This window comes from Lepidochelys kempii, chromosome 1, assembly GCF_965140265.1.
Source record: "Lepidochelys kempii isolate rLepKem1 chromosome 1, rLepKem1.hap2, whole genome shotgun sequence".
Classification (NCBI taxonomy): domain Eukaryota; kingdom Metazoa; phylum Chordata; order Testudines; family Cheloniidae; genus Lepidochelys; species Lepidochelys kempii.
Window position 1 is genome coordinate 43,509,784 of NC_133256.1, and position 13,779 is coordinate 43,523,562.

General features: G+C 38.7%; 1 protein-coding gene across 4 annotated transcripts in view; it reads left to right on the top strand.

Annotated features, from left to right (window-relative positions):
* The window catches only part of WASF3 (WASP family member 3), a 142,467-nt gene that overhangs the window by 56,449 nt on the left and 72,239 nt on the right, over positions 1–13,779 (top strand). For 3 of the 4 annotated variants that reach the window (XM_073340447.1, XM_073340475.1, XM_073340456.1), the window contains one exon: positions 9,466–9,555. The exons of the other annotated variant lie outside the window; for it this stretch is intronic. The gene's annotated coding sequence lies outside the window, so the exon portion shown is untranslated. The remainder of the gene's footprint in view (positions 1–9,465; positions 9,556–13,779) is intronic. 4 annotated transcript variants of the gene reach the window in all.

Sequence of the window (13,779 nt, forward strand, 5' to 3'; positions counted from 1 at the left end):
CTAGGAGGGGCTTCTTCAAATACCTCATTATAATAGTGGTAGTTTTCTTTTGCCTGGAAGTTACCCATATTTTCTCCCATTTGTATGATCTGTTCATAACAGCTTTTTGAAAGAATGAAGCTTTAACTGTCCCGCAATTCAGATGCAGACTTTGCAGTGTGCTTTTAAGCAACTTGTTTGATTATAGTTCTCAGCAGCCAAAGAATTCGTTTTTTATATCTCAGACCTTCTTACCATTAGCAACTTTCATATAGATCACATGTGTACATAAATCCATTTTGCCACATATTTCAGAGTTTTTTCTTATGGATGCAGAGGGATAAAGTTGTGTTTAATTTTTGTGAACTTTTTACTAAGACAAAGTTACAATAAAACATTAATATACTACATCATATATTACTTATTACTGGTTCAGGATCATGTTACTATTCAGAGAACATGGCTAAAGGTTCTGGCTTGCTGGCTAGGGAGCTCTCCTCTTCTGAGTATGCTAGAAAAATTTCTAAATACATATCCTCGTTGTGGCACTTCCCTTGTGTGCATACTTCTGGGCACTCTACAAGTAGAGCAGCAGTAATGGAATTCAGCAAGGTTTTATGATTAGAGTATGGGTCTGGTGACCCTGGATAAGTTACTTAACAGCTTTGAACTTCCATTTTCCTCACTGGTAAAAACGAGGTACTATATCTACTTGGCACATGTGGAGGCTTGTTAGTTTGTGAAAGTTTGAGATTCTATGACGGAAATTGCTGTATTCGAGCTAAGTAGTGTACTACATCATTGTGCATTCTGTATATTTGTAACAAATTGTATTGGAACTAGTTTAGGATCACCATATTTCTCACAAGTGGCAAAACCACATATGAGAGCTACTAAAATATTTTATCATATAACAAAATTTTGTATTCTGTATATGGCTCACATTTTACAGAAAATATGTTGTAGACTTTAAATTTATAATGGATAATGTTTTTCATCTCTGTCTGTAAAGCCAGGCAGCCTTAATACTAGGAGTCAAACTGAATAGGCTTGGTTAGGTTGTGTATGTAAAAAATTATAACGTTGAAACCTATATATGGCCTAAAACCTAATAATCTCATTTTAAGATTCTATACCATATGATTTACAAGGGGTAGGCGCAAAACCCCTCTCCCATTGTGACACTAAGCACCCCTGTAGTCACACCCTACACACTATTGTAATAATCACTGGTCATTAATATTCTTGCATGAAGTTTGTACATGGTATGTATTAAGTATTGTAAAAGGTTATAGAGTGTGGTCTTTTCTGGAAGCTAACACACTGGTTATTTAATGTTGTGAAAAAACACTACATCAGGAAATATGAATACTTGATGATACTATGCTTTAAAGTCTGTGGCCAAACAGATAAGAAACAGGTTCCCTCCCAGACAGGAGAAGAAGGCAGCTATTTATCTGTCTCCTATGTAAATTAAGCATGGTGGAATCAAAACAGTGGATGCTCCATTTATATACAGGATGGGAAGCCCACAAAACGGGGAAAAGCAGCATGAGGTCATCCTGCCTCTTGAAACCAAGTAATTGAATCTTGGAATATATAAGCATGGACTGAAGCCCTCTTTGGCATCTATCATTAGACAGACACAAAAGAGCAGAGCTCTTGCAAGCTGAGAAAGCTGGGCCCTTCTACCAAGTGGGGAGCGGGGAGGATTTGAAGTTTCTGGAAACTGAACATAGGTGAGAAACCATCTTGAATAAAGCCTGTACTTTTGCTAAATTAGGTTTTAGACTTTTAAATGTGTTTTCACTTTTATTTGCTTGTAACCCTTTGACTTTATTTATTTTACTTGGCATCACTTAACCTATGTGCTATTGTTAATACATTTGTTTATTTACTATAAACTAATGCAGTGCTGTGTTTAAATGGAAGGGCGTATTTACCCCAGTTAAATTAATAAGATGTGTTATGTTTTTGTGTCTTCAGGGGAACAAATGAACCTTATTATTTCTCTGTACTGTCCAGGAGAGAGCTGGACTTTGCAGAGCACACAGTTTTGGGAAAATTTGGGACTGGGAATGTGTTGGGATCATCTTGCCGGTTGTTAACCAAGCCTGGTGGAAGCCAGAGAAGAGCTGTGGGGCTATAGACAGGCTGCTAGAGTCAAGTTGCTGAAACAGGGCTCTCTAGCATACAGACGCTTCAGGGTGTCACCTGCACGCTTGTAAACTGGTTGCGAGCCTCCCAGGCTGGGAGCTAGAGCAGGAAAGCATTGAAAGGCATCCAGACTTGCAGAACAAGTGATGACACAACTCCTCATTGCACCCCCTAACTCTGTGACGCCCATCTGAAAGCAAGCCTGCCTGCCTTTCTATAGCCAGCATGTTGTTTTTATAGTGCTGATGGATTGAAAAATTAGATTTTAAATCAGTTACTGGTCTAGGACTGAATATTGTCCATTCTGGACTTGAGCTTGTGTTATTTTGGTGAACGTCTATATATGGAGGTTTAGATAGAAATACTTCCCTACTGGGAAAAATAAATGCAGTGACTGATGGAAGTTGTTCAGAGATACGGAGTAGTGGCAGTAGTCCTGGATGAGATGGATTAGAGAATAAGGTAGAGGGGAAGTGGGCAAAGGTGCATGTAAATGGAGTTTATCACAAGGTCCTCTATTTATCACAGATATCACTGGCCATGTATGTATGAAGGGAGAAGGGACCCAATAATGGTCCTACTAAGACATCTTTGGGCCAATTTTTAAAATTTTTAAAACAGAAGGGATGTTTTTAAGTAGAATATATTTCAGCACCTTAAAACCTACCACAGAAAAGGTATGATAACCCAGTAACATAAGACACAATGGGATCTCAAAGTATTTTTTTTTTTTTAGCATCCTAGGGAACTTCTTGATTTCAGTAGTCAAATATATAAAAAGTTATATGACCATCTGCGTGTGCTAATCAAACTAGATACCTGGTAGAATGTCTCAACTATGAGAAGGAGCCAAAAGGGTGGCAAGAATTCAAACTGGAACAGGTGCAGAGAAGGGCTACTTGGAAGATCAGAAGGCTAGAGAGTCTGTTTTATGAGAGGCGACTGAAGAGATTGGTTTCAGAGTAGCAGCCGTGTTAGCCTGTATTCGCAAAAAGAAAAGGTACTTGTGGCACCTTAGAGACTAACATTTATTTGAGCATAAGTAGCTCACGAAAGCTTATGCGCAAATAAATTTGTTAGCCTCTAAGGTGCCACAAGTACTCCTTTTCTTCTTGAAGAGATTGGCTTGTTTAGCCAGTGAAATGAAGGCTGAAAGGGACATGATTGTTCTCTATAAATACATCTGGGGGATAAACACCATCGAGAGAGAAGAGCTATTTAAGCTAAAGGACAAGGTTGACACAAGAGCAAATGGGTATAAACTGGCCATGAGTAAATTTAAAGTCTGGATATTAGAAGACACTGTAACCACTGGAGGAGTGACGTTCTGGAATAGCCTTCCAATAGGAGTAGTGGGGGCAAACAATGTAACTGGTTTCAAAATAGAGCTTAAGTTTATGAATGGGGTTGTATGATAGGATTAGTTTTTCATTTTTCTTTTCAGTAGAGTTGTCAGATTCATTGTTACCACATTATCAGAATTGATTTACAGATAATATTCTAAAGACCTGTCTGTCCTCGTATTCATGTTGATGGAGTGGGTTTATCGGGCAGCTCTTCTGAGCAAAACTTTTAGTTTGAAATCACTATCAAGAAAATGTTTTGGTCCAATCCAAAAGAAGATACTGAAGAAAACTCCTCATGGTTTGGCACAAGTTGAGATTAAACAGTATGGAGTTGGGCTGGGGAAAGGAATACAACTCAGTGGTTTAAAATTCTTTCTGGCAAAGATTAATTCAGTTAAAACTGATTTAAAACTGCTTTCTTCTACTGAATTTCTGGTAATATTAAAATGCTTATAACATCCAAGTGATTAATATTCCTATTTCCTTTTAAAGCTGCAGACACGAAAAAGTGTAAACTTAAAACGTATATTGTAAAAATATTCACAGTACCAACCATCTGACTTCTGTACGTTGTTAATATTTAAGTCACAACTTCCTCTTTTTTTTTCTGTGTAGTTTGTTAGTGTATTTATAAGATAAAGCTGACTGTGCAGCTTGTCCTAAAGTTGCTTTTTAGCCGGTTGGAACTGCAGTCTTTGTCTGCACATTAAAGGCTGCCATACCTCTTAAATAGGCATTAATAATAATGAATTATTGTAACTCAGAGGGATGAATTGATGTTGTATTGAGACTCTTTCCAGGAAGTTGCTTAATCTGAAGCCTGTTAATATCCTATAGTTCACTGTGTGGATAAACTAGGGCTGTCAAGCAATTAAAAATATTCATTGTGATTAATCGCACTGTTAATAATAGAATAGCATTTATTTAAATATATATGGGTGGTTTCTAAATTTTCAAATATACTCATTTCAGTTACACAGAATGCAAAATTTACAGTTCTCACTTTATATTTATTTTTGATTTAAAATATTTGCACTGTAAAAAAACAAGAAATAGTATTTTTCAGTTTACCCAATACAAGTACTGTAGTGCAGTCTCTTTATCATGAAAGTTGAACTTACAAATGTAGAATTAGATACAAAAAACCCTGCATTCAAAAATAAAACAATATAAAATTTTAGAGCCTGCAAGTCCGCTCAGCCCTACGTCTTGTTCAGACAATCACTCAGACAAACAAGTTTGTTTACATTTACAGGAGATAATGCTGCCTGCTTCTTGTTTACAATGTCACGTGAAAGTGAGAACAGACCTTCTCATGGCACTGTTGTAGCCAGCGTTGCAAGGTATTTACGTGCCAAATGCGATTCATATGTCCCTTCATGCTTCAATCACCATTCCAGGGGTCATGCTGATGACTGGTTCTGCTCCATAACAGTCCAAATCAGTGCAGACCAACGCATGTTCATTTTCATTATGTAAGTCAGATGCCACCAGCAGAAGGTTGATTTTCTTTTTTGATGGTTCGGGTTCTGTAGTTTCCGCATCGGAGTGTTGCTCTTTGAAGACTTCTGAAAGCATGCTCCACACCCCTTCCCTCTCTCATTTTGGAAGGCACTTCAGATTCTTAAGCCTTGAGTCGAGTGCTGTAGGTATCTTTAGAAATCTCACATTGGTACCTTCTTTGCGTTTTATCAAATCTGCAGTAAAAGTGGTTTTAAAATGAACAACATGTGCTGGGTCATCATCCGAGACTGCTATAACATGAAATATGTGGCAGAATGAGGGTAAAACCGAGCAGAGGACATACAATTGTCCCTCAAGGAGTTCAGTCACAATTTTAATTAATGCATTATTTTTTTAACAAGCATCAGCATGGAAGCATGTCCTGTGGAATGGTGGCTGAAGCATGAAGGGGCATATCTGACACGTAAATACCTTGCAAAGCCGGCTACCAAAGGGACATGCAAATGCCTGTTCTCACTTTCAGGTGACATTGTAAACAAAAGCAGGCAGCATTATCTCCTGTAAATGTAAACAAACTTGTTTGTCTTAGCCATTGGCTGAACAGGAAGTAGGACTGAGTGGAGTTTTAGGCTTTGAAGTTTTTACATTGTTTTGTTTTTGAGTGCAGTTATGTAACAAAAATCTACATTTGTAAGTTGCACTTTCACGACAAAAAGATTACACTACAGTACTTGTGTGAGGTGAATTGAAAAATACTATTTCTTTAATCATTTTTGCAGTGCAAATGTTTATAATATAAAATAATATACTTTGATTTCAGTTACAACACAGAATAAAATATATATAAAAATGTAGAAAAATATCCAAAATACTTAATAGATTTCAATTGGTATTCTGTTGTTCAACAGTGCGATTAAAACTGCAATTAATCACGATTAAGTTTTTTGAGTTAATCGCATGAGTTAACTGCGATTAATTGAAAGCCCTAGGATGAACATGTTCACACTCTTGGGGTGAACAGTAGGTGCTCTGTTTGTTTAATAAGAACTCCTCCAAACATCCCCACCCGCCAACACTCAGAACCAAATACTTCATCTCAGTAGTCTTGTTTCTGGATTTTGAATTTGTCATTCTATAGTATACCTATCTGAAAAGAATGAACAAGCATGCGCCCCCCCCATATATATATATATATATATATATGGTTTGTTTTTAGAGTGTGTGTAAAGATTTTTGATACTAGAAATGGGCTTTAAATTCAGTCTGTGATATTAAAAAGGAAGTGAAAAGAACAGGGTTCTTATTGTTCCTATTTTGACTCTTCTGTACAATAAGAAAATTATAGAGAAAAGAACAGGAGGGAAGGGACATGGGTGGAGTCAAAAGAGATCAGAAAAAGAGGCATGCTAACTGTCAGATGTTGAAAAGGAGTGGGCAGAGTTGTTAAATGTTAGTGAGGACTTAAGTTTGCTAGATTCTAGAAACTTCTGGAATGCAGGCAGGCCATCTGATAACATGGTTCTATATCATGCTGATTAGCTCATCTTGTTTTTAAGTCTTTGTTTGTTGAATTCACTGGGTGGTGATTTCTCATTCTAACTGTAGTAAATGTGGAATTTGGTGATCACTCCTCCCTATGGGTGGTTACCAACATCAGTACATAAATGTATCCAATTTAATTTGTCTGTAGTTTAAGGTGGTAATAGGAAACAAGTACTGAAGTAATTAAAACCAATATTTCTTATGTAAAATATAAACATTCTGTCTTAAATATCAAGCAAGAAGATTTGTAGTCATCTCAAAAAGTTCAGAAAATGGATGCCTTTGAATTTTTTCAGGGTAAAGTGTTCAATTGAATTAGTCTTAGTCTTTTGAATCGGAACATCAGAATATTGATGAGTTTGATCATGCAGTAGACAGTCTGGATGCTATTGTCATATATGAAATTTAGCCACAATTATAATTTAAGACCCTATTCTTGTCCTTCCAGCAGCTCTGAAGCATTATCTCCATTTGGAAGTAATCGGTTTCTTTCATGCCCCAGAAGTTTCAAAGAGAACTGAAATTCAAAGATGTGAATGTATAGTATGAATGAGGAATATATAGCAATGATTGATGTGCTTAGCCTTGGATATACTGTTCCAGATAGACATAAACTCGAAGAATCAACGTTGATGTTTAATGCAAGATGATTGGTTGAAATGGCCTGATAATAGCTGTAAGAATCCACGTATGGAAAAATGTGTTCCTGCTTAATGTTGTTGATTCTGTGACTGGAAAGAAAACGACAGAATATTGAATCCAGATTTTTGAATATGCTGTTAAAGAATGCACAGAAAAGTATCTTTGCCATTTCTCTGATAATGAAAATAAAATGAGAAAGAATAGAGAACTTATGTGCAGTCATCCTAAGCTACTTATGTATGGTTGTTTACATGCTACTTAAAATTTTGTTGTGAAAGAACACATAATGCAATCTCAAAGCACAGTGTATGCCTTTGTATGTTTGAAAAATAAATATACTTAAGAAGTAAATTACATTGTCTGTGCTTTTCGTTCCATGAAACCTTTATAGGGTTTTTTCTGGATCTTTTGCTGGGATTTCTAGCAGGATTAAAATTTTTTTGAGTGGGGAAGGCTGAGAATTTGAGAAAATCAGAACTCTGGATTGTGCTTTACCTCAGTTCCACCTCCGATCAGCTTCCAGTGACGATCAGGATGGGTTAGAACTGGGGGCTAGCCTCTTCTTCCAAGAGTATGGGGTCATGCACATAGAGTGTGTGTGTGTGTGTGTGTGTATATATGTGTCTTTTATTTATATATATAATAAACCCTAAATCCTTTTCTGATGGGATTCATGCTCTTTCCGAATATGGCTTATACTGTCCCTAAGAAGGTTGTGTGCAGTGTTGTAGCTGTGTCAGTCCCAGAATATTAGAGAGACAAAGCAGTTGAGATAATATCTTTTACCGGACCAACTTCTGTTGGTGAGAGACAAACTTTCGAGCTTACCTAGAGCTCTTCTTCAGGCTTCACCCACCTTATCTTCCTGTGAAGGTTAACTTTTTCGTCCTTAGATCTTAAAAACTTAATCTCAAGTGCCACCTTAGTTATTTTGCCTTTTGAAATGCATCAGTTTACATTAAACTGCAAGTGTGTTTAAAAAAAGTGGCTGGCTGGGAGGGACTGGTCTCCTCTAACTCCCATACAATGGACTTAGTCTTCCCCCTAATTAACTACTCTGTTGTGGCAGATCTTCAAAAGAGACCATCCAGGCCACTTCTACATCTGCTATTCCCGTCCTGAAAATAGTTCAGACAGCACCTAAACCTCCAGAGTCTGCAATGTTGAAGGCTTGGGGAGGCAGGTGGAGAGCAGAATTACCTTTAATTAAAATTAATCAGGGAGTTGGTGACTGTGTTTTCGGGTTCTAGGAGGATGCATTAAGTGCAGCCCTAGGGACTCAAGAGGTGGCTGAGTGCCAATGGGTTCCCTGGGAATTCTTCATGCACAAGAGACTTTAGCTTACTTTTAGTGAACCACAACTTGTGGTGGCGTGGGTTCTGAGACAACAATTTAGTTATGCTTCTCATAGGCACTTAGGGCTGAGACTTGAGAGGCGTAGGTTCAAGTCCTGGTTTTGTTACAGGCTTCTTTGTGACCATGGCCGAGTCAATTTATGCCATTTTCCCTATCTGTAAAATGGGGACATTGCTTTCCTTTCACCAAATACTGAGAAGAAATAAATGTTTGTTTAAATGCTTACATACTGTTGTAACTGGGGCCATTTAAGTTACCTAGAAAGATAGCAGCCGGATGGACTGTCACAACTGTAACAGTATTGGGGTAGGCAGGCTACCAAGCCACTAACACCCTTCAGGCCTAGTTAGTTGGTCTATACTGGCCAAATAGCCAAGAACTGAAGCAAGATTGCCTGTCAGCAAGATGAACTTCTCCCTCACCGATACACTTCTTCAGCTGCATGTTTGTTGCATTGCTGCTGGTTAGATGGGAACATTGGACTTAAAGCTGCCCTCCCTCCCTCAGATATTCAGTGGCTGAGGAGGAGTATATGTTTTGGGTACAGGGAAGAGAGCTGAAGCTGTAGCCCTTGTTTTTTTAGCCGCTCCCTCCATGTAGAGCAGTTGCTCACAGCTGCATGAGATCCTTTCCATAACTTCATCTGACCAGCTGATTGGCTGAAAAGCAAAGTGAAACTGAGCCACCCCCCATTACCCGCTCCCCCCAACCCTGCCAACATGCACATTTAGCACTGATTCTGGTAGAGCAGAATTTCGGGGTCAGCTGTAAGCCAATACACTATTCACAGATGCTCTGTTAATTTAAAGCTCTGCTATTTCATGAGTTTTCATGAGGGGTTTTCATTTCCAAAACGGAGTTAAAAAAAATTATAGGTTCTGATTGTGTTTAAAAAACCGTATGTTTCCAAAATATTTTAATTAGATTTTTTTTAAATGTTAAAATGAAAGTTGATTTTACTATTTTTCTGACTTTTCAGTGTTATCCTTGGTAATCTTCAGGATCTGCAGCAACGTAAACTAAGATTTTGATGACCCTAACTGGAGAAAGTTGCTGAAGCCTCACTTTAGTAAGTGATTATTTGGAAATGCTGTTTGCCTTTGTTTCTAAGTTAATTTCTGGAACATTTCTATCCCGCCAGCTCAGTGGAGATCCTTTGACACAATATCTGATTTCATGGAGCACAGCTTTTCAGCCTTCAAGTCTTAAAAAAGTCTTTTCTCCTAAAAATCCCAACTGAGTTATTCAGTCTGAGGTTTCTGTTGGATTTATAATGGCTTATTTATCTCATAATGGGAGTTACTGTGTATGTAGCTACAAAAGCATTTGAAAATGCAGCATATGCATCTTTGTTTTACTATAGTCATATTAGAGACTAACAAATTTATTTAAGCATAAGCTTTCGTGAGCTACAGCTCACTTCATCCGATGAAGTGAGCTGTAGCTCACGAAAGCTTATGCTTAAATAAATTTGTTAGTCTCTAAGGTGCCACAAGTACTCCCTTTCTTTTTGCGAATACAGACTAACATGGCTGCTACTCTGAAACATATAGTCATATTGACTCACGTGTTACTTCCAATGGTGCTTCCCCCGTACCTGGCTTTGCCTTACATTTTCATTTTCTTTGAAGTTTAAGACAGGAATCATTAAAAATAAATGATTAGTGAGCTGCTTGTGTGCAAAACCTGTTGAAATCAGAATTTGAGATACTGGGAAGGAGGAAGATTTGTGGAAAACAAGCTAGAGATACCAAGGGAGATTAACATGGCATCCACTTCACCCATCTATTGACTTTAACCTTTTACACTTTCTGTGTACTGTGTACTTATGTTGATCGTAAAATAGAAGAAAGCTCTAAGGAAGCCTGATTTCCCCCCTCCCCCCAACCCCCGCGACTTCATATCCATCTGTTTTAAGCTGCTATTCCTGCTGAAAGATACGCATGACTATCCTTCTAATTTCATTTAAAAAGCCATTTTGAATACTGATGCAAGGGTTGGGGAAGGGAATGATTCAGCTGGATTGCTAATAAGCACTAAGCATATACGTTGTTAGGTTATAATTCACTTCTGAGGGTGTTTATGGGACTTGTTTACGCTCAGTGATTGACATCTTGTCATGTTGTCGTTAATTATTGTCTTTTTATTTAACTGAAGTGATGTAAATTGCATTTTAAATTATTGGATATATACAAAGGGATTTGAGAGAAGAGCTTGTGTATCAAACCGCCTTTCCACATGGTTACTTAGCTTTGACTAGTCTTTCTTCCCTCCCCCTTCTTTTGAATAACCTAAACTCGTAAATATAGTTAGATTCCACAGATTTGCAGTGGAATAGTCAAAACAGCTATTTTTATTTTTTAATAATGTATTAAAATATTTTAACTTATGTCTCTTTACATGTATTTTTCTTCTTTATGGATTATTGTTCTTTGGAAGTAGATTCCCTTTGTAACAAAATATTGAACTTTTTTTTTTTTTGCACTGTTATTGTCAATGATTTTGTCATATGTGAACTGGTCTGTGGTCTATTCCACAGCTTGTATGAGTGTAGTGAACCTGGGGTATATGCTTAAATGGGAAATATATTTTAAAACAACTTCAAAAGAAGATTTTTGCTAATACTAAATGGCATGTATTGGGTGGGGGGGAAATTCTGATCTTTTGAAGAAATGTGCAACTGTTTCCCTAAAATAAACACTGCAATATTTTACTTTTTAGAAATGTTAGTTAGAGCTCAGCAAAAGCCAGCATTTCTGTCCTGTGGGAAATCCAAGTATTTTGAAATAGTTTTGTACTGAATGGGGATGAAAGGTTGAAATACCAAAACTTCCTCTTTGAGTATCATCCCTGTTAGTTCTGTACTTCAGGTGCACATGCACCTCTGGAGACCTTCATCGGAGATTTTCCATTAGCAGTGTCCATTCAGCCTGCGCACGTGCTCTATACAACCTCGTGCCGCACACCAAGGATATATTGAGCTGCCTGGCCAAACTGCCCTTAAGTTCTTCTCTTCCTCCTTGGCCTGCGACAGAGCTGTAGCGCGTCCAAGTGTGCATGCCTCAGCATGTTCTACAATTGATTTTTTTAATTAGTGTAATGTTTTTGTTTATTATTAGTTGTTGGTATAGAATTTTAGTGAGAGGCTTGTTTTTTTCCTCTCCTTTTCCCACCTCTTTTGGGGGGGCGGGGGACTTACTTGTTTTGGCTGGGCATGCCTGGCCTGCCAGGTTACAAATGCTACTTCTCTTGTTGGGAGGCTATCATGGTCAGTGATGGCCACTACATATATCCATTGCTTGGGAGAGTCCCATGTCTAAGAAAAGTTTAACCTCTGCCTAGCTCTCAAATCTAGAGCATGGAAGAATCGAGAGATTAAATTGAGGCTTCTGATGAAGGAGTGTTCCCTTTGACCTGCTTCTGAGTTAGGTCAGAATACCTCCACCTCCTGTATGTCTGTCTCTGGACTGACCCAGTACCCCTTTGACCTCAGCCAAGGTGTCCTTTAAGAGGGGGTGTCAGGGTTCCTTCCCCACTCTGAACTCCAGAGTACAGATGTGGGGACCCACATGAAAGACCCCCTAAGATTATTTCTACCAGCTTAGGTTGAAAATTCCCCAAGGCACAAAGTCTTTGCCCTTGGATTAGGTAAAATGCTGCCACCACCAAGTGATTTGACAAACAATAAGGGAAAAGACCACTTGGAGTTCCTGTTTCCCCAAAATATTCCCCCAGGCCCTTACACCCCCTTTCCTGGGGAGGCTTGAGAATAAACAAGATGAGCACAGACCAGCCTTGGATTTTTAAGACCCAAAAAACTCAATCAGATTCTTAAAAAACAGAACTGTATTAGAAGAACAAAAAAAGATAAGAGAACAACTCTGTAAGATCAGAATGGAAGATAATCTTACAGGCAGTCAGATTCAAAACATAGAGAATTCCTCTAGGCAAAATATTAAGTTACAAAAAGACACAAAACCAGGAATACACATTTCCTCCAGCACAGCGAATTTCACAAGCCAAAACAAAAAAAACCTAATGCATTTTCTAGCTAGATTACTTACTAACTTTACAGGAGTTGAAGGGCTTGCATCCTTGATCAGTTCCCAGCAAAGGTATCACACAGACAGACAAAAGCCTTTTTCCACCCCTCCAGATTTGAAAGTATCTTGTCCTATCATTGGTCATTTTGGGTCAGGGGGCAGCCAGGTTACGTGAGCTTCTTAACCCTTTACAGGTAAAAGGACTTTGCCTCTGGTCAGGAGGGATTTTTATAGCACTGTATACAGAAAAGTGGTTACCCTTCCCTTTATATTTATGACAGGGGGAGACTTTGGAGGACTCAGGGAAAGCTCCAAAGAGGCGGCGCTCTGTCTCCCACCATAAGGGGCTGGCTCCCAAAGGGTCCTGGTTTCCCGCTAAGTCTGTGGTGTTAGAAGCTTTGGCCTCTCAACTCAGTACCAAGGAGGTGAAGGATTTTTCCTCTGGAATTGTTAGGGCCAGGAGATCCTGGAGCACTAGGAAAAGTGCAGCTCCAGCAAGCCAACCCCCTCCTTCCCCCCGAGACCATCTGCAAAGGAAAGGGAGGCCCAGGACATACACTCTTCTAGAATGGCACTGTCTACATCAGACTTACAATTTTGCAGGAACTGATGGTATCATCAGACACCTTTGGCCGTGGCACCTAGATGCTCCAGATCAGTGGTACGGTCCACCTCAACTGCTGCATCATTGACCTGGTGAACCCTGTGTCATAAATATAAAGGGAAGGGTAAACCCCTTTGAAATCCCTCCTGGCCAGGGGAAAGCTCCTCTCACCTGTAAAGGGTTAAGAAGCTAAAGGTAACCTCGCTGGCACCTGACCAAAATGACCAATGAGGAGACAAGCTACTTTCAAAAGCTGGGAGGAGGGAGAGAAACAAAGGGTCTGTGTGTCTGTCTATATTCTGTCTTGGCCGGGGATAGACCAGGAATGGAGTCTTAGAACTTTTAGTAAGTAATCTAGCTAGGTACGTGTTAGATTATGATTTCTTTAAATGGCTGAGAAAAGAACTGTGCTGAATAGAATAACTATTTCTGTCTGTGTATCTTTTTTGTAACTTAAGGTTTTGCCTAGAGGGGTTCTCTATGTTTTGAATCTAATTACCCTGTAAGGTATCTACCATCCTGATTTTACAGGGGGGATTCCTTTATTTCTATTTACTTCTATTTTTATTAAAAGTCTTCTTGTAAGAAAACTGAATGCTTTTTCATTGTTCTCAGATCCAAGGGTTTGGGTCTGTGGTCACCTATG